The 20,045-nt window shown below is 45.6% G+C and overlaps 1 long non-coding RNA gene across 1 annotated transcript; it reads right to left on the bottom strand.

The window, feature by feature from the left end:
- Positions 1–4,829: 4,829 nt before the first annotated feature.
- Positions 4,830–12,763, bottom strand: LOC123357185. The gene is made up of 3 exons (XR_006575512.1): positions 12,611–12,763; positions 7,422–7,548; positions 4,830–4,885 (listed from the first exon to the last, which is right to left on the bottom strand). It is a non-coding gene; the product is annotated as an uncharacterized LOC123357185 (long non-coding RNA).
- Between the last annotated feature and the right edge of the window lie 7,282 nt (positions 12,764–20,045).

The raw sequence follows: 20,045 nt of genomic DNA, 5'->3' as shown, positions 1-20,045 counted from the left end.
TTCAGTGCCAGCACTAGCAGGAGTGTGTCCCTGTCACTTCACCAGCTCTAGAACAGGCTCTGTCTGCAGCCCAGCTCTGATTAATCCCACTTTTTAATGTATTCCTACTGTGATACTTTCCCAGTTCTCTGCCTCATTCTAACATTCCGGTCAGAGACTGAATATGGGGAGGGATGGACTAATTTGTGTGACATTCAGTAAGTTGCCTCAATTTCAGTAAGGCATTTGACACGGTTCCACATGGGGAATTATTAGTTAAATTGGAAAAGATGGGGATCAATATGAAAATTGAAAGGTGGATAAGGAACTGGTTAAAGGGGAGACTACAACGGGTCGTACTGAAGGGTGAACTGTCAGGCTGGAAGGAGGTTACTAGTGAAGTTCTAGAGGGATCTGTTTTGGGGCCAATCTTATTTAACCTTTTTATTACTGACCTTGGCACAAAAAGCGGGAATGTGCTAATAAAGTTTGCAGATGACACACAGCTGGGAGGTAGTAACACAGAGAAGGACCGGGATATCATACAGGAAGATCTAGATGACCTTGTAAATTGGAGTAATAGTAATAGGATGAAATTTAATAGTGAAAAGTGCAAGGTCATGCATTTAGGGATTAATAATAAGAATTTTAGTTATAAATTGGGGACACATCAGTTGGAAGTAACAGAGGAGGAAAAGGACCTCGGCGTATTAGTTGATCACAGGATGACTATGAGCCGCCAATGTGATATGGCCGTTAAAAAAGCTAATGCAGTTTTAGGATGCATCAGGCGAGGTATTTCCAGCAAAGATAAGGAGGTGTTAGTACCGTTATATAAGGCACTGGTGAGACCTCATCTGGAATACTGTGTGCAGTTCTGGTCTCCCATGTTTAAGAAGGATGAATTCAAACTGGAACAGGTTCAGAGACGGGCTACTAGGATGATGCGAGGAATGGAAAACTGTCATATGAAAGGAGACTCAAAGAGCTTGGCTTGTTTAGCCTAACCAAAAGAAGGTTGAGGGGGGATATGATTGCTCTTTATAAATATATCAGAGGGATTAATATCAGGGAGGGAGAGGAATTGTTTAAGCTCAGTACCAATGTGGACACAAGAACAAATGGGTATAAACTGGACACTAGGAAGTTTAGACTTGAAATTAGACAAAGGTTTCTAACCATCAGAGGGGTGAAGTTCTGGAACAGCTTTCCAAGGGGAGTAGTGGGGGCAAAAGACATATCTGGCTTTAAGACTAAGCTTGATAAGTTTATGGAAGGGATGGTATGATGGCATCCCTTCCATAATTTTGGCAATTAATTTTAGCAATTGATCTTTGATTATCAGCAGGTAAGTATGCCCAGTGGTCTGTGATGGGATGTGAGATGGGTTGGGATCTGAGTTACGGCAGAGAATTCTTTCCTGGGTGCTGGCGGGGGAGTCTTGCTCACATGCTCATTATTAGCTGATCGCCATATTTGGGGTCGGGAAGGAATTTTCCTCCGGGGCAGATTGGCAGAGGCCCTGGAGGTTTTTCGCCTTCCTCTGCAGCATGGGGCATGAGTCACTTGCTGGAGGATTCTCTGCAGCTTGAGGTCTTCAAACCACAATTTGAAGATTTCAATAACTCAGACATAGGTTAGGGGTTTTTATAGAAGTGGATGGGTGGGATTCTGTGGCCTGCTTTGTGCAGGAGGTCAGACTAGATGATCATAATGGTCCCTTCTGACCTTAAAGTCCATGAGTCTATGTGATTGAAACCTCTGCTGGAGGTGGGCAGGAGCCTGTTACACACATAAAATAGCTAAGTTTTAGCAAACTACCTGCTACACATTCAAACCTTCCTGTACACACACAACAGAAATTGGGGCTCTGAGAAATGGCAACTTTCCTTTAACACAGATCTTTGTTTTCTGTACTTCCAGAGGCATTGAAATAGAAGCACATTACCTTTAAACAGCTGCTATTTCATGATCAGCAGCAGAGCCTCTGTCAATTTACACCCATAGAGCTGATTGTTTCTAACTGCAGGGTTAGCCAGACCATTCAGTAACATTATCGCTCTGTTCACAAAGGCTTTGGTTAGTGACGAATCATGAGACTAATCCCTTCCTGCTGTAATTCCACTGACTCCAATGTCTCTTTCCCCAGTTCTGGTTCCAAGAAAATAAACAAATTAAAACAACCTTCAGAACTAACATGCTGTGGGAAAGTGGAAATGTTGATAGCTCAAATAATTCAGTTTCTTCTGTGTCTTGTGTGTGTCTATCTGTTTTGTGTGTGTGACCAATGGGGCTTTTTGTTTGCTCCTGGCAGGTTCAACCCTGTCAGATTTGTCTGTGGGGAGGGGCCAGAGAAAACAGACCCCCTGGCCTTCGAGGTTGGGGTTAGGCAAAGGAATAACAACCCTGTCCCACAAAAAAACAAAATATGTTACAGAAACAGTGGTAGGAACAGTGCTAGAGAAACTGGTAAATAATCACAATGCCCCGGCTTGAAGTAATTGGAAACACAGAATTCAAAAAGCAAAGCTCAGGGGCTATTTGGGATTTATTCTCTGAGCTTAGCCATGTGCTATAGCCCAGGGAGCACTTTTGGGAGTCTCCTATCCCACAACGGGGGAAAGGAAAAGGATTCTTAGGTTCTAGCACGGATGGAAGGAGGATGGTGATAGGGAATAAGGGAATCCCTCTGACTTACCCGAACTACGTCTGTAGTTACAGCGGGTGAAATGACATTTTTCCCTATCCCTGCCATGTTCCTGCTCTTTGTTATAGTTCAATATATTTTAAGTGTGGAAAATGATCATAAAAATATCTGCTCCCCAGCTCAACCTGCAGCAACATCAGAGCAACTGGGAATGAAACAATTTGTTCCCCAAGGGAGAACTCGATGACTAACAGTTGCTGTGAAATGGGGGAACAGTATAACCGTGGTGCTCAGGGTTTGTTTAGACTAGGGAAAGTGATGGGGTTTAGGTCAGGTCAAGGGGAAAGCTAATGCCAACCCCTGCACCTGGGCTGCATCTGCACTACAATTTTTTACATTAAGATCACTAACTTGAGCAGCCAACGACATGTACAGCCCTAGTGGCTGTCAGGCACAGATAGTTTTTGCCTCAGTGTAGCTTGTTGGGATCAAACCTCTCTCCCCCCACCTGGAGGGATGAACATTCCTGGCTGGAGGGACACACACTCCTGTGACTCAAAAGGAAAGGAGTTGATAGAAAAGATCACAGGACTGACCCCAAAGAAGGGTGAGCTGCAAAAGGCAGAAGCAGGCAACTGATCTGGTGGAGCTGAGAGACCACGGTGAAGATGGTGCAAAAATCACTATGTGGGAATTAGCAAATGTGATTTATTTAAAAAACATTTTTGGCCAACACTAGTCAAGGGATTTATTACAATTCTCTCTCATGTGGATTTTGTGATGTCTAATGAGGCTTGAGCTCTGATTGAAGCTTTTCGTGCACTCAGAGCTTTTCCCACACTCTCTCCCATGTGGATTTTCCTATGTGAGACAACATGTGAGCTGTGCTTGAAGCTTTTCCCACACTCAGAGCATGTGTACAGTGTCTCCCCTGTGTGGATTATCTGATGTCTGATACGGTGTGAGTTCTGACTAAAGCTTTTCCCGCACTCAGAGCTTGTGTAGGGCTTCTCACCTGCGAGATTTTGTGATGTAAGAAGTGGTCTGAACGATTAAAGAACCATTTCCCACACTCAGAGCATCCATAAGGTTTCTCACCTGTGTGGATTTTCCTATGTTTGGTAAGGTTTGAGCTGTGCTTAAAGCTTTTCCCACACTCAGAGCATGTGTAGGGCTTCTCCCCTGTGTGGATTCTCTGATGTCTGATAAGGGCAGAGCGGTGACTAAAGCTTTTCCCGCACTCAGAGCATGTGTAGGGCTTCTCCCCTGTGTGGATTCTAAGATGTGTGTTCAGGGTAGAGCTCCTACTAAAGATTTTCCCGCACTCTGAGCATCTGTGGGGTGCTTCTCCTGTGTGGATTCGCTGATGTGAGATGAGGGCTGAACTATCGATGAAGCATTTCCCACACTCAGAGCGTTCATAAGGTTTCTCACCTGTGTGGATTGTCTGATGTGTGATAAGGGCAGAGCTCCGATTGAAGCTTTTCCCACACTCATGGAACATGTAGCGTGTCTCTTCAAAGTTGATTCTGTCGCTTGTTATAAGGTCTGAGTGGCTACTAAAGTTTCCCTCTGGCCTCTGCTGAGTCTCACAGGCTTTTGTTTTTTCTGGGAGTGCATAACTCCCGGAAACATTCCCTTTGGATCTTCCTGATAAAGTTCCATGTGGTTCTCCTTGCTCAGCATCTTCCTGATGGGGTTTCTCCTGCTCATTCTGACTCACCATCCCTTCACCTGATGGGAGACAGAGAGAATCCGGACATAGATCACTACCTGCACCTGAGAGAAAGGAAATCTCAGAGAGAGGAATGGAAAAAGGGATGAACAATCCAAAATATGTGTGGGAGAGATCAAACCTATCAGGAACTGATTTTCCCCAAAACCTTCCCCAGAGGAGAGAGGAAGGGATCAGTTTTGGTCTGCATCTCACGAGAACACTCAGGAGAAAGAGAGATCGGGGCGGGACCTGCTGCCAGTTGTCAGTCAGAATAGGAGGGAAGCCATGAGTGAGATCTGCCATAATGATTCCACATCTGCAGGGAACAATCCTGAACTTGGAGAGCTCACAGGGTCTTTGTAGGGCATCCCAAATGTTTCCTGCATTCCCGCACAGTTGTTGAGTTGGTTTAACCAATTCCTCACCTGTGCAGGCAGCTCTTGGGAGCACTTCTTTCTCAGAGCCCTGGAGGTCCGGGACCCACGGCTCTTCCCCTCGTTCCAGCTGCGAGATCACATCAGGTTTGGAAACTGGAAACCCTACTGCAGGCAAAGAAAACCAGGGAGGTCAGTGGAATTTGTGGGATACTTGTCACAAAGAATAGTCCATGGTTTTAACCCCCAGCTCATTTTTAAGCAGTAACATCCCAAGGCCAGCTTTCTTGGCTCAAAGTGGCAGGAGAATTATTATGATTATAAATCATATTCATTACTTTGCCTAAGGACCAACTAACAGTGGGTCCCCATTGTGCTAGGAGAAGTACAAACACAGAATAGTAGATGGCCCATGCCCTGAAGAATTTACAATATGAATAGACAAGACAGACACAGAATGGGGGAAGGGATAGACCCCACTGTTAGAATAGAGATATTCAGGCCAGCCTGTAAAGCCTATAGTTTAAGAACTTAGGGGCATTTTTATCACTTAGCTAGTTACAGGAGTACGAAAACAAAGAATCAAAATCACTGTCTGTATTTGTAAGGGCCTTCTCTTACTGTGACCGTCTGAGGCCTTGTTCTTAGGCTAAGGCCTTTGGCTAAGCAGCAGGGGCAGCCATAAGCTGGGAAGCGAAGGGTCACACCCTCACATCCCAAACCAGTCACACTGAAATAAGGTGCTATTGGGCTGTAAGGAAGATGATCCTGTCCCGATAGTGCCCATCACCACCAGATAAAGAAACAGATCTTAAGATGGTTAAAGAAAACTTAGTTTGACAGCAGCCTGTCTGGCAAGAAATCACTTCTCAATGCTTGTGGTTGTGAAACCCTCATTTCTGTATTGTTTTATTTTTATGGCCACCACTTTTACAATGTTAATCAGTCTGGTTGTCTAACTGGTTTTGTCTGCTGTACAATTAATTTTGCTAAGTGTAAGTTAATTAGGGTAGTGGGATACAATTGGTTAGAGAATTATGTTTCAATGTGTTAGGATTGGTTAGTTAAATTTCAATACAATGATTGGTTAAGCAAAGATATAGCTGAGCATATTACTATATAAACTGAGTCAAACAGGAGGGGGAACAGGAACAGGGGACACAGGATAAATGCTCTGCGGCATCAGAGCTGGTAAGGGGGACACAGGGTAAATGCTCGGTGGTGTCAGAGCGGATAAGGGGGACACGCCGCCAAAGACCCCAGGCCCCCTGAATCCTCTGGGCGGCCCTGGGTGACAATCATTCCCTTGTCTCTGTCGGGTATTCCATTGATGTAGGCTACTCCCAGCCAGTCCTTAATGACCCATTCATATCACCCCATGACAGCTACATGACAAAACACCTCACGTCTCCTGCTCTTTAGAATCATAGCAATACCAATCACAGCAGGAAACTGAGGTGTGCATTGGCATCATACAAGTATCACCAAAAGTCCCACCTCTATCTCAGACACACTGCTCACAGCCCCCGGAGAGAAAGCAAAGCACAGGAACTGGATGTTAGTCCAGCAAACACAGTGGAGGACAAGCTGCAATCCTCAAACCCTGGTCAAAAAGGAGAGGCATGTGGGTCCCTGCCCATAGAGAGGGGCTGGCTGGAGGCCTGACACCTGAGGGGCCATTCCGTGAGCAGACCATGGAGGCAGGCCAAAGGCTTCGCTACCCCAGAACTGTGACATTGCAAAAGCACATTTTGGGGAATTAGGAAATCTAGTTACTCAGGTGTAACGGGAGGGAGAATTAAACTCCCCCAGTGGGAGGAGAAGGCTGGGGAATTACACACTAACATTCAGGAGCAACAGCCTCTCATTCTTCTGGAAAAGGAGAAGGTCAGAAACAAGAACTGGGCCACGCAGCCTCAGGAGGGACAGGCTCAGAGATCCAAGGAGCCTGGAGGGAAGACAGCTTGTGGCTGCTGCAGATGGGGAGAGGGGGGACAAGACTTTCTCCAAACTCTCACTCCTGTTGACCCCGACCTGATTTTACGATCTATGACCCAGTCTCACGTCTTGTGGGCAATTTCATACTCACTAGAGGTAAGATGTCATTCTCAGAGAATTGCTTATTAGCTTGGAACATGCGTGGAGGGGCAAGGAGGTGAACATAGATAAATGGGTTATTAAGGGCAGGTCGACACTACAGCCGGGATTGACACTGAGATCGATCCAGCCTGGTCGATTTAGTGATTCGATTTAGTAAACGTAGCTTAAGCTTGCTACAGTTCAGGGCCTTATATTACGTTGAGGCTTTGTGAGAGTGGTTATGCTGAAGTCTGGGATTTACCTGAGGTTTGGGTATGGATTCAGGGTTAAAGGTCTGGGATCCCCCACAGCTCTAGATCCCGAAACCTCTCCTCCCTCCCACTGACCCACCCAGCCCACTTCCTGGGTGCCCTTCCTTCACACTCCCCTCTCCTTCTTCCCATTACTGGCAGCTGGCATCACCTCCCGACACCTTGGGAGCTTCTTCTGTTCCCTCCTCATCTCTCATTACCTCCTCCCTCCCTGCTGCCTGCTTGTATATGGGAGATAAGGAAAAAAAGGGGGCAAAGAAACTTGTCAAACTTGGATGATGAATAAAGTTATTACTGCTCAGGTTCTTTAGAGACCCCACAGCTTTAATAACCCAGGGGACAGGACTCCTTACCCAGTGAGGTCACCGTCTCATAGTTCTCCTGCATGACATCCCTGTGGAGGGCTCTCTGAGTGGGGTCCAGCAGAGTCCATTCCTCCTTGGTGAAATATACAGCTACCTCCTCGAAGGTCACCGGCCCCTGAAAGAGCAAGAGTCCAACACTCAGGACCTGCTGCCCCACTCACAACCCCACTACTCACAGAACAGCAGCATCAGGTGAATGGAAGCTCTGGGAGGCACATGTTAACAGAGTCCCACCTCACCTTGCTTAGAGCAGCCAGGAGGCATCAGAGGGTGGAAAGAGAGAACCTCTGTGTCTCCCAGCTGACAGATGGAAGCAGGGTCTTCACATTTGTCACATAGCTACTAGCCAGAGATAGATATAGGAGGTGGGGCTGTCTCTGGACCCTGCTAGTGGCTCCCTGGTAGGAATCCCAACACTCTCCACATAAAATATATGGAAGAAAGGGGAAGTCAATAGTAAAGAATCTAAGTTAGAAGGTCAGAATTGTAGAAAGCTAGCAAGGGAAGCTATCAGAAATCAATGATCAACCAATGAAAATAAGAAGGAAGTTTTTAAAAGTACAAAATTAATCCTAACAATGGTAGTGGTAAATTACTAGATGGAAATGGCAGAATCATCAAAATAATGCAGAAGAGGTAAAAATGTTCAATAAATATTTCTCTCCTGGATTTGTAGAAAAACAGATGATGTAACTCATATCATAAGACGTTGACGCTGACAGTCTTTCCATTCCAAAAGTAACTCACGAGGATGTTAAACAGCAGCTATTAAAGTCAGATGTCTTTAAATCAGTGGGTCCAGATAACTAGAGTTTTGAAAGACCTGCTGGAGGAGCGTGGTGGACTGTTAATGTTGATTTTAATTAAGACTTGGAACACTTGGGAAATTCCAGAAGACTGGAATAAAGCTAATGCTGTGCCAATATTTAAAAAGTATAAAAGAGATGACGCAGTTAATTACAAGTGTGTCAGTCTGAAATCGATACTGGGCAAGAGAATGGAGCAGCCAATACTGGATTTCATTAATAAAGAAAGGAGGGTAATATAATTAGTACCCATTTAAAAGGTTTAGACACAATAGATCCTGTCAAACTAACTGGATATCCTTATTGGATGAGATCAAAAGTTTGGTTGCAGCTAATAGTACTGATGTAATATATGTAGGCATATGAGTTGGTTCAGCACAATATTTTGACTAGAAAGGTACAAAATACACACGGCATACATTAAATAGATTAAAAACTATGATTGTAAATGGGGAACCATGGTCGAGTGGATTTCTTTCTAGGGGGTTCCCACAAGGATTGGATCTTGGCCCTGTGCTATTTAACATTCTTATCAATGACCTGGAAGAGAATATAAAATCATCACCGATAACGTTTGCAGTTGCCACAAAGACTGGGGGTGGGGGTAACTAATGAAGTGTCAGTAGCTTCAGGCTCCAGCACTGGGAGTCTGGGAAGTTTTCCCAGTCCTGACTAGAGGGTTATTTCCTGTTCCACAAAGACGGGAAGTTTCATTCTCTACACTTGAGCCTTGACATTAGGACCTATCTGACACTATAGCCCATATTCAGCATAGTGGCAGGATTATAATATGATTAGGACCTGAGGCATTTTGTACAAGATGAGTCATGTGCGGTGTCACTGGAAAAGTTATGATTTGCTGAATATGATTATCCTACCTGTGTGCATGGATCATGTTTGTATCTGAAGTTATGGATATTGACTCTGTATCTGTCTTTCAAATGTGCCTACTCTGGGTAACAGCCACAACGAGCCTTTCAGGTACAACAATGAAGAAGCCAGACAGTGTTCATGGCTCATCAACAAAGACAATGGACCGTGGAAGAGCTGAGCCTTCTTGTGAATGTTTCAGCCAGCCTATGAGTCACTGCTACTATGACTCAGCAGGACATGCTAGTGCATGTGACCAGACCATTTGACACTAAACTCCATTTTGGTACCTGTATTTTTCCACAAACTGGACTGGGAACTGAGTTTAGAAAAAAGGGTTCCTGCCATATGGAAAAGCTACATAAGGTGGGGTGTGACATCATCTCTTGGCCTCATTCCCCAGACAAGAGAACTCCTGGAAGCACCTGAGGAACAAAGACTGAACTGGGGGAAGTGCTGTCCCAGGGTAAAGGGATTTCTAGCTTGTGTATGGAAACTTGGTGGGCTGCTTGTAGCATCAGTCAGGGTGAGAAATTGCTAATTCAAATTCTATCCATCTAGTATGTTAGGCTTGGTTTGAGTTTTTGGTTGTTTGCTAAGTAATCTGCTTTGATCTGTTTGCTAACAGTTATCGCTGGGAAATTGGCTGTTGTCTTCTCTCTCTCCTTGAGTGGCTTAGGTAAAGCACTCAGGTAGCTTAGTTGGCTGCATGCCGCCACCTGCTGTCGTGTTGGGTGATAACAGGGCCTGGAGAGGCTGGCTGAATCTCCAGCAAAGCAGTGTGAGAAGGGCCAGCCCAGCTTGAGGGTTAGAGGGCACAGCGGGGTGACAACCCATCGCACCCTAGAGTACACAAGTCTCAGCAGGTTTGTCACATCCTGTCCCCTTCCTTTCTCCACCCAAGATATTTCCTGCCTCCCACCACATCTAGCAGCTCCCACCAGTGGTGAGCTCCAGCTGGGTCGCATGAACCGGTTGTTAAATTTAGAAGCCTTTTTAGAACCGATTGTTCCAGGACAACTGGTTCTAAAAAACTTTTAAATTTAACAAAGGCTTGGGCAGCTGTCCACCCGGCCCCCGGCCCCAGCTCACCTCCCCCTCTCCTCTGAACACTCCGCCCTCCTTCTCCTCCCCCTCCCCTGCTTCCCACGAATCAAATGTTCACGGGAAGCCTGAAACAAGCAGCAGGCAGGTAAGCCGGGGCGGGGGGGGGGGCGGCGCGCGCGGCCCAGTCCGGTTCCACCTGAGCGGCTAGAACATAAGAACGGCCGTACCGGGTCAGACCAAAGGTCCATCCAGCCCAGTATCTGTCTACCGACAGTGGCCAATGCCAGGTGTCCCAGAGGGAGTGAACCTAACAGGCAATGATCAAGTGATCTCTCTCCTGCCATCCAGCTCCATCCTCTGACGAACAGAGGCTAGGGACACCATTCTTACCCATCCTGGCTAATAGCCATTTATGGACTTAGCCACCATGAAGTTATCCAGTTCCCTTTTAAACATTGCTATAGTCCTAGCCTTCACAACCTCCTCAGGTAAGGAGTTCCACAAATTGACTGTGCGCTGCGTGAAGAAGAACTTCCTTTTATTTGTTTTAAACCTGCTGCCTATTAATTTCATTTGGTGACCCCTAGTTCTTGTATTATGGGAATAAGCAAATAACTTTTCCTTATCCACTTTCTCAACATCACTCATGATTTTATATACCTCTATCATATCCCCCCTTAGTCTCCTCTTTTCCAAGCTGAAGAGACCTAGCCTCTTTAATCTCTCCTCATATGGGACCCTCTCCAACCTCCCAATCATTTTAGTTGCCCTTTTCTGAACCTTTTCTAGTGCTAGAATATCTTTTTTGAGGTGAGGAGACCACATCTGTACACAGTATTCGAGATGTGGGCGTACCATGGATTTATATAAGGGCAATAATATACTCTCAGTCTTATTCTCTATCCCCTTTTTAATGATTCCTAACATCCTGTTTACTTTTTTGACTGCCTCTGCACGCTGCATGGACATCTTCAGAGAACTATCCACGATGACTCCAAGATCTTTTTCCTGACACATTGTAGCTAAATTAGCCCCCATCATATTGTATGTACAGTTGGGGTTATTTTTTCCAATGTGCATTACTTTACATTTATCCACATTAAATTTTATTTGCCATTTTGTTGCCCAATCACTTCGTTTTGTGAGATCTTTTTGAAGTTCTACACAATCTGCTTTGGTCTTAACTATCTTGAGTAGTTTAGTATCATCTGCAAATTTTGCCACCTCACTGTTTACCCCTTTCTCCAGATCAGTTATGAATAAATTGAATAGGATTGGTCCTAGGACTGACCCTTGGGGAACACCACTAGTTACCCCTCTCCATTCTGAGAATTTACCATTAATTCCTACCCTTTGTTCCCTGTCCTTTAACCAGTTCTCAGTCCATGAAAGGATCTTCCCTTTTATGCCATGACAGCTTAATTTACGTAAGAGCCTTTGGTGACGGACCTTGTCAAAGGCTTTCTGGAAATCTAAGTACACTATGTCCACTGGATCCCCCTTGTCCACATGTTTGTTGACCCCTTCAAAGAACTCTAATAGATTAGTAAGACATGATTTCCCTTTACAGAAACCATATTGACTATTGCTCAACAGTTTATGTTTTTCTATGTGTCTGACAATTTTATTCTTAACTATTGTTTCGACTAATTTGCCCGGTACCGACGTTAGACTTACCGGTCTGTAATTGCCGGGATCACCTCTAAAACCCTTTTTAAATATTGGCATTACATTAGCTAACTTCCAGTCACTGGCTACCGAAGCCGATTTAAAGGACAGGTTACAAACCTTAGTTAATAGTTCCCCCTGGCCCCGGCCGAGCGTCCCAGCCGGGTCCCGGCCAAGCACCCCTGGCTCGGGCTGGTCCCAGCCGAGTGGCTCCGACCTGGTCCAGCTCGGGCCCTGCAGCACCGGTCCCAGCCGAGCGGCTCCAGTCCGGCTCGGGGAGTCGGGTCCTGCGGCCCAGTCGCGGACCTGGTCCTGGCCCCAGGCAGTGTGGTAAGGGGGGCAGGGAGGGGGTGTTCGGTGGGTTGTGGGGGGGTGGATAGGGGTCAGGGCGGTCAGAGGGCAGGGAACAAGGGGATTGATTGCGAGCAAGGGTCCCGGGGGGCAGTCAGGAAGGAGCAGGGGTTGGATGAGGTGCTGGGGGGCAGTCAGGGACAGAGAGAAGGCGTGGTTGGATGGGGCAGAGGCTCTGGGGGGGCATCAAGAATGAGAGGAGGGGTTTGATGGGGTGGCAGGGGGCAGTCAGGGGACAGGAAAGGGGGTGGATGGGTCGGGGGGTGTCAAGGAGCATGGGGGGGTAGGATGGGGCATGACCCCCTCGTGAGGTGAGGAGGAGGGAACCTGTTGTTAATATTTTGGCAGCTCATTACTGGCTCCCACCCTCCTATACATTTACTGATTCTCTCCCTCCAAGCAGAACCCACCACCAGCTCCCTGAGAATCCCTTACCTGAGCCAGCTCCATTGCAGCCATTTCCTTCCCTCTGGGAGGAGGGGATGATCTGGAGCGAAACGTGGACGTTATTCTGTAGCCTGCCAAGGCGAGAAGGGCAATGTGAGAGAATTCAGACAGGGTTTTTGTCCTTTCCACATATTGATTCCTCCCAGAATTTTCGCCTGCTAATGGACACTCTAGGTTCTGCCACACTGTGAAGCACAGAGTGACCTTATCCCAGTACAGGCCTAGCCCCCTCCCACCAGGGTGTGACCCTCTGACACATGGTGAAACCCTCCCAGCAGCAGAGTCTCTCTCTTACATTTATCAAGTTTGCGGGTGATACCAAGCTGGGAGGGGTTGCAAGTGCTTTGGAGGATAGAACTGAAATTTAAAATGATCTGGACAAACTGGAGAAATGGTCTGAAGTAAACAGGATGAAATTCAATAAGGACAAATCCAAAGTACTTCATTTAGGAAGGAACAATCAGTTGCACACATACAAAATGGGAAATGACTGCCTAGGAAGGAGTGCTGTGGAAAGGGATCTGGGGGTCATAGTGGATCACAAGCTAAATAGGAGTCAACAGTGTTGCAAAAAAGCAAGTATCATTTTGGGATGTATTAGCAGGAGTATTGTAAGCAAGACACGAGAAGAAATTCTTCCACTCTACTCCGCACTGATTAGGTCTCAACTGGAGTAGTGTGTCCAGTTCTGGGGGCCACATTTCAAGAAAGATGTGGACAAATTAGAGAAAGTCCAGAGAAGAGCAACAAAAATGATTGAAGATCTAGAAAACATGACCTATGAGGGAAGATTGAAAAAAACTGGAGAAGACTCAGAGGGGACACGATCACAGTTTTCAAGTGGCCGGAGAAAAATTGTTCTTCTTAATCTCTGAGGATAGGACAAGAAGCAATGGGCTTAACTTGCAGCAAAGGTGGTTTAGGATGGAGATTAGGTAAAAAAACCTCCCTGTCAGGGTGGTTAAGCACTTGAATAAATTCCCTAGGGAGGTTGTGGAATCTCCTTCATTGGGGATTTTAAAGAGCGGGTTAGACAAAAACCTGTCAGGGATTGTCTAGATAATACTGAGTCCTGCCTTGAGGGCAGGGGACTGGCCTAGATGACCTCTCGGGGTCCCTTCCAGTTCTATGATTCTAAGAACCAAAGGCCAGAGAAGAGCAGAATCCAAGGAGTCACTCTGGGGATTCTCCCTGTCATTGTCCCCAAGGCAGCTCTCTCAGGTTTACAAAGTGGTTTTGTGAAAGTTACTGGGGGCCCCCCCTTAATAGCTTACAAGCGGCCAGTAGGGGGAAGCAGAAGCCTCACGTACACAGTAACCTGAACTTTTGAACTCTCTTTTCTCTTCTGCCTCAAAGCAGAGAAATCTTGCTCCAAGCCGGTTTTCACTGACCAGATAACGGTTTCACGGGGTCTGGCAACCACCAATGAAGCGTTAACACGGCTTGGTCTTTGTCTGAATGTGTATAAAGGATCTGTAAAACTTGTGTCACGCAGAGTCTTCTGTATCTATTTACAGGGCTCTCCTTTCTTCTGCAGAATAAAGCATCTTTCCTTATCCCTCTCAGGCTGTTATTGGCTCTCAGCGAGACGCACCCGATATTTCGGTAACAGGGACTCTCCTAGCTCGGACATTGGACTCCAGACGGCTGCAGCGAACTGGGAACGGTGCCAACGGGGTGTTTGGCCCCTCTTTCTCTGCTTCACCACGGCCCCTGCGGTTCGTGTTCCGATAAGGTGAGTCCTAATAGGATAAGGAAATGCCATCTGGTTCTGGTTCGCTATCTGGTTCTGGTTCTGTTCTGTTTAACCAGTAACTGTTGTTTTTCTGCTCTGTTCATTTGGGTGTTAGGTGTGGGGGCGGAACTGAACCTCTCGTTCATAATTCCTCGGGGTGGAAGCCATTGAGTGCGATGAAGCTCTGAGTTTGAATTGAGATCCTTCTGTCCCGTCCCCTGTAGCGGTCAGTGTAATAGAAGTAGGAAAACCTGGATTAGACCATAATTCCCTCTGCTCTCTGTGTAATTCTCTGTTTGAGTGTCAGAAGACAGATGGGTGGGTCTCTGGATAAACCCTCTAAGGATCGCCCCTTTGGATTATATGTTAAGTAAATGGCCTTTACCCGGTGTTCAGAAAGGAATGTCAAAGAGGAACCGTTTATTCTTGTCTTCTGGACTCTGGAGCTGCCCTCTCCACTGTTACTGTCAAGCCGAAGAAGGTAGACCTCTGTTTTTTGTCTTTCAGATAATCAGAGAAAACTGATGCCAGCTGAACAGCATTCAACGTACCATGCATTTACTGGCACAATAGGAATTATGTTTTGTGTTCTATGTCCTGTCTTGCGGTGTTTGTCTCGTGGCCAGAATTGTTGTATTGAATATTTTTATAGGATAGTCTAGTTTAAAATCAAACAGAAGGGTTAAATGCAGATACTTGTTTTATTCAACTTGGAATACAAAGTGTTTGGATAAATCAGGAAAATGTGATATACTAAAGTCTAACACATTTGCTAAAGTAAGAAAAAGAAACTTCATTGGTCAGATTGTTAATTGAAAAAAATTATTAAAATTTGCATACCAACAGTCTTTGGAAGCAAGGACATGAAAAGTTAACCCACTCCCCATATTGTACATGGGCTCCTTCTGGCTACCTCAGATTTCTAGCCAGAGGGCTGGGGATGGTGGGAAGCTATTGGACTAGAGGTTATATTGAGTGAACTCCTCAAAGTGGGTATGCTTGTCCTGGCTTGTTGCTCCAAAGCCCTGTAATAAAGTTATTTCAGTGGAAGGGTATATGTGGCATACATTGCATAATAAGACTAATGTACTGTATAACAGCAATGTTTATGTGTTCATGGTTGGGAAAAGGTGTATGAGTGAAGAGTGGAAGTTTCCTTTGTAGGTTAAAAGAAGCCAGGAAGGGGAGAAGGAAAAAGAACAGAATGAATTAACTGGAAAAAAATAGCTAGAAAGCTCAGGCTAAAGATAAGACACTGGCCCCAGGCAAGGACACTGCTCACAGCTAAGACTTGGCTGACAACCAAGAAGGGGGGGGGGGGGGCTTGAATGTGCCCAAACACCTATGAGATCTGCAAAACACTGTCAGGCACTAATGAAATGTGTTAGGTTTCTTTTCTCACAGGTAAAGAAGCGCTACCCAAAGACCCTAGCAGCCCTGCCACTCCTTGGAACCAGGAGACTGGATCTATGTAAAGGTCCACCAATGAAAGACTGCTTTGGCTTCATGCTGAAAAGGCCCTTAGTAAGTCCTGCTGACTACCAACACCGCTGTGAAGTGCGAAAGACTGACTGCCTGGACCCATGATTCTCACTGAAAAAAAGACCCCTCCACCTCGGGAGGATTCTCCTACTGATGATTAGCCTATTCCTTTTTCTAGCTCTGCTGTGCCTTCTGGACAGCAGGGAAAAAGGACAAGGTGAAGTGTTAGTAACCTCTCCCTTGTCCACTGACAGATCTACTGTGCCTTTGAATTTTTCTAGAAGAAGCAAAACCATTACAGGGTGATGTGCTGGTAACCTCTCCCCTGTAGGATGCTAAACTACGACTGTTTCGGGAAAGAAGAAGGAACACTCACTCCACTGCCATTGCCAAAGTCCAGGAATTCCTGACTAGAAAGAACATTAAGAACTGATCCTGGTGAAGAAACAAAGAATTATACACCGGCAGGAAGAAATTTGTGGGACCCCTGCTTGGGAATGTGGTATTGATTGGATTTTGGGGTTTATTCTACATGCTGCGCCCTGTGTTCTGGATAAATCCTTCAGCATGTATTGCCCTCCCTAATTGGATTTTAAATAAGTACCAAAGGCACCTTGTTGCCCTTGCCATCTCCTCCATTACACTATTACCCCTGTAATACACCCCCTCCTATGCTATTAATGTTAATGCCTTTTGAAAGTACCTGAGAATAGTTAAATAATAGATGTGATGTAGCACTACACCAAAGAGAGATGCATTAGGACATCAATGGACTGTGATTAATACAACACTAGGGACTGCCAAATTTACATTGCCCTTATCCAGTTTCCAGATCACCTCTACATACCCAAATTGCTCACAAGAGACTGCCATTAGATTAGCGCAACAGAGGGCCTGGGTTATTTCCTCGGGAAGAAGAGGAACTTGACCGGATCCCTATGGGATGGGGCTAATAGTGCAGCAGCCATTTGGAATGTTTTTTAAGAGCCAAGAACATGATGAGAAATTGAGCCAACTAGAAAAGGCCACTAGCCTTATTTCTGGAGCTCAGCTAACCGAAGTACAGGCTGGAGTTGGTGAGTTACATGTCATTTCCATCCTTCGTTTTATGACCCAAAAGTTACTGAGAGAGATGGTATTGAATATCACTGAGGCTGGGAAGGCATTGCAGTGGGATCTAGCATGTTCAGAAATTCAGGATTTCCTGAATGACCAGCTGATGGCCATTCGGAATGATCTTGAGCACCAGGCTTGGCCCACTGCCCTTACAGACACATCAGGAGTACCATCTGATCTGTGGCCATGGAGACACACTTGGACACTTTCTGGGTGGAAGTGTGGACATTCAGTGCTCCTTCCAAGCATATGGATCGGTTGGGGGGGGTGGGCTCCCATATACCAAATCTTGCCAGGTCCATGGGAGGATGAATGTGGGACTGGATTATTCACCGAGACATCTGGGAAATTAGACCACCTGGGATATCTAACTGATTTATAGTCAGTGCCCCTAGAATAACACCTGACATTTTGGATAGGAATAGGGAGTCAATGGACATTTTGGCTGTAAGAACCCCTACAGCTTCAGTGTATCCATAAACTGAAGCCAGGGGAAGTCGTCACTGTTCATGATAACATTTGCTGGGAGGACAGAGGACAAGGAACTATCCTGACAGGACACCTACTTTTTCAAGCTAATGATAGCTGTGTGTATGTTAAAACCACCACATTGCAAGACATACATTTTAATCTCATTACCACTGCAGGCAATCATATTGTTTACTGGCCTGCAGATAGAATTTTGTAAGTAGCCTTAGGTTCCAGATACTCTTTAATTGGACTAGTTTAGTACCTGAATGGTTTCAAGATTTGCTTTCATCGTTACCAGAGGTTCAAAGAATCTCTGAACTACAAGGGCAAATTCATGTTTCAAAATATATATCAAGTTGAAAAGTATGCCTTTCATACACATTATAGAGTGTCTATTTTATGTACTAAGTATGATGTATTGTGCTTTGTGACCAAAACTGTACAACAATCCCATCATATTATTGCTATGGAAATGTTATTGCTTGTATTGCTATTAGTTATCTTAGGATTATGTTGTTGTAGTTGTAAAGGATGTACTAAAAGTAATGCCTTTCATGTCCATGCTAATTATGCATTGTCATTACATCCAATCAAAACCCCTAAGGTTGAAACATCTGATGTAAAATCTGAAATCCATGGCTTAATACAAATAGAGGTTTGAAAATATTTGTTATACTAGAAGTACAAAAGGGAGGAGTGTGAAAGCACAGAAAGAACTGACAGGGATTTGTAGGGAATCTTAATGCATAACTCTGGCTAACTGTAACCCTAATAACGCGAGATTTGTAGAAGGGAGGATTGTGTGAGGTGAGCAGAAAAGAACTGTGTGAGAAGTTGTTTTGACCTTGTGTAGAGAATGTGTAGATAGACTGGCGTCTCTCAGAAGTGGGAAAAACGAGATATCAGGATGACCTATGTATAAACAAAATGCAGCTGTTTTCCACACTGTATCTCTTGATCAAACCCTTAGTTTTGAGGACCCCCTCCCAGATCTTGGGTCATGGTTTACTGGCCTCTTCCGTACCACTGTCAAATGGATTATTTTCTTCCTGTTCTTCCCATGTATTGTTTGGGTAGTAATGCAATGTGCAAAATGTCTGTGTAATACTGTAACCAAAGGCTCTGCAGTCCGTAAGAGAACCCAGTACCTGTCTCTTCAGCTTGATCGTAAATTACGTATCAGGCCTGACAACCTGGGTTGCGTTTGGATTGTCATGCCCGAAGGGGGACTGTGAAAGTTACTGGGGGCCCCCCCTTAATAGCTTACAAGCGGCCAGTAGGGGGAAGCAGAAGCCTCACGTACACAGGAACCTGAACTTTTGAACTCTCTTTTCTCTTCTGCCTCAAAGCAGAGAAATCTTGCTCCAAGACGGTTTTCACTGACCGGATAACGGTTTCACGGGGTCTGGCAACCACCAATGAAGTGTTAACACGGATTGGTCTTTCTCTGAATGTGTATAAAGGATCTGTAAAACTTGTGTCAGGCAGAGTCTTCTGTATCTATTTACAGGGCTCTCCTTTCTTCTGCAGAATAAAGCAATCTTTCCTTATCCCTGTCAGGCTATTATTGGCTCTCAGCTAGACGCACCCGATATTTCGGTAACAGTTTGATGCTCCAGCCTTTATACAGTCTCTCCTGGCAGTGCCCCCTTTCATCAGCAGGGCCTAGTTTTAGCCTTTGGGAAGCGTGACCCCGGGGGTGCTGAGACTGGGCCTTCTTGCCTCAGCACATCTTGTTCCTTTCTGTGGCTCCCCAGTGAGTCCCAATGAGTAGATACTCCTCATACAGACTGTGAACATAAGAGCGGCCCACTGCATCAGACCAATGGTCCATCTAGCTCAGTGGCCAATGCCAGGTGCCCCAGAGGGAATGAACAGAACAGGTAACCATCAAGTGATCCATCCCCTGTCACCCATTCCCAGCTTCTGGCAAACAGAGGCTAGAGACACCATCCCTGCCCAGCCTGCCTGTGACACTGGCAGATGAGGTGTTAGCTCTTGCAAAAGCCTCTATGTCTTAACTGAACATGGACAAACACACAGTGGAATCAGTCTGACTCACCTGAATTAGTATTGTTAAAACAGGTATTAGCATTATAAGAACATGTTTAGACTTTACTGAATGCTTTACTGAGTTGCTGCCTGGGTTAACATCTGACTAGCTGCACTGTGAGCCTCTGTGGCTCTGTAAATCACCAGACAAGAGAGAGACTTTACCTAGGTGAAGTGCTGATTGACAGACAAATGCATTACACCCTGCCTGGCAGGAAAGGTCCATCCACACCAGAGAGACTATTATGGGATGTTAAAGAAGACACAAGGCTGGTGTTGTGCTCTTGACTTCCCATTAGCTGAGTTTGCAGCTCAGAGCACATGGCAGGAAGGGGATGAAAAACCCCAATGCAGAAGGAACTGATGATCTGTATGCTGCTTGGACTCTGGGGGGCAAAGTTCTTAGGCATAAGCACGAGATCCCCAGCTGCTTAGCCGGGGTTAGTCCTAAAGAATATGCAGAGCTTGCTTATTATAGAAGTTTCTATTACCTTTTGAAATGTAAGACTGTAATTTGTCTGCATCTGGATGATTAGCTGCTGTGACAGGGCAAGGCAAGATGGCTAT

This window comes from Mauremys mutica, unplaced genomic scaffold (genome assembly GCF_020497125.1).
Source record: "Mauremys mutica isolate MM-2020 ecotype Southern unplaced genomic scaffold, ASM2049712v1 000363F_np12_subseq_1:178050_obj, whole genome shotgun sequence".
Lineage (NCBI taxonomy): Eukaryota > Metazoa > Chordata > Testudines > Geoemydidae > Mauremys > Mauremys mutica.
The sequence above is the reverse complement of the archived record's forward strand: the minus strand, read 5'-3'. Positions and strand labels throughout refer to the sequence as shown.